Raw genomic sequence first — 1,723 nt, 5'->3', positions numbered from 1 at the left:
GTCGGTTCCTACTTACAGTGATGAGCCTGTATAAGGTTTCAAATAGTGACTGGTGAATTTGTACCATTGGTCCTTGAAGTTTGCAGTCCAGTGCTTCTCCTACAGTGCTACACCTTTAATTTCCATATGTATGCTTATACTTTATAAGTGAGATCATACAATTATTCCTTAATGACTGACTTCTTCCACTCAGCTTAATGTTTTCAAAGTTCACTCCTATTGTATCAAACTTCATTTCTCTTTATGGCTGAGGAATATTTCATTGTATGTATATCCCACATTTTATTTATTTATTAATCTGTGATGTACATTTAAGATGATTCCATTTTGCTCTTGTGAATAGTGCTATAGTGAACAAGAATATGCTCATTTCTGTGTACATTTTGGCTTTCAAATCTTTTGGGTATGTCCTGGTGTGGTGCTGTGGGTTAATGCACTGATCTGTAAGGTCGGTATGAACTGAAAGGTCAGTGGTTCAAACTCACCAGCTGCTCCTTGGAAACCCTATGCAGTGTCACCATGGGTTGGAATCAACTCAATGGCACTTAACAACAACAACATACCTAAATTTGAGATTTCTGTGTTGTATGGTAGTTCTATGTTCAAATTCTGAAGAACAATTAAATTGTTTTCCACTGCTGTATCATTTTGTATTCCCTTCAACAATTGGTGAGAGTTACAATGCTTCCACATGTTTGGCAAATCTGTTATGGTTGGTTTTTTTTTTAACATTGTCATTCTAACATGGTAAGGTAGTATCCCATTATGATTTTGATTTGTATCCCACTAAATGTATAATTCCTTGTGTGGTGCTATAGGATAAGGATAGGACTACTAACCACAAGATTGGTTGTTCAAAACCACCAGCCACTCCTTAGAAACCCTTTATGGGTCGGTCACTATGAGTTGGATTGAATCCACAACACTTAATAACAACAACAACAATGGGTAAGTGCTTGGCTGGTAATAAAAAAAGTTAGTCATTTAAACCAACTCATGGTTCTGTGGGAGAAAAGACTTGGTGGTCTGCTAAAACCTTGTAAAGGTTTTAGCCTAGAAAACCACATGGGGACATTCTTCTCTGTCATATTGAGTCACTATGAGTTATAACAGATTTGATAGCAAAACAACAATATCAAAGACACACGATACTGAACATTTTTTCATGTGCTGATTGAGCATTTGAGTATTCTCTTTAGTTAAATGTTTTTTTCCTAGTCCTTTTATCCGTTAAAAAAATGGAATTGCTTGTCTTTATGTTGTTAAAGTGTAGATTTTTCTAAATGTATATTGTGGATATTGGACTTATATGAGGGTGCTTCAAAAGGTTTGTAGTAAAATTCCATTATATTTTAATTCTATTTTTCCATCATCTTATTGAAGCTCCCTCATATAAGTTCCCCAAACTTTCTCTAAATCTGTATGTTGTCTCTTCACTTTGCTGATAAAGTTCTCAGATGAAGAAAAGTATTTAATTTTTTGTGATCTCTTTTATCTATTCTATCTTTGCTACAACTGCTTTTGTTGATATATCTGATAATCGATTGTTAAAACGTAGGTCCCTATATTCTCTTCAAAGAATTTTATGGTCATATCCTCATATGGATGCGAAAGCTGGACAGTGAATAAGGAGGATCATAGAAGAATTGATGCCTTTGAGTTGTGGTGTTGGAGGAGAATACTGAAAGTGCCATGGACTGCCAAAAGAACCAATAGATCTGTT

The sequence above is a fragment of the Chrysochloris asiatica genome, unplaced genomic scaffold, assembly GCF_000296735.1.
Source record: "Chrysochloris asiatica unplaced genomic scaffold, ChrAsi1.0 scaffold00163, whole genome shotgun sequence".
NCBI lineage: Eukaryota > Metazoa > Chordata > Mammalia > Afrosoricida > Chrysochloridae > Chrysochloris > Chrysochloris asiatica.
This window is presented reverse-complemented; position numbering follows the sequence as displayed.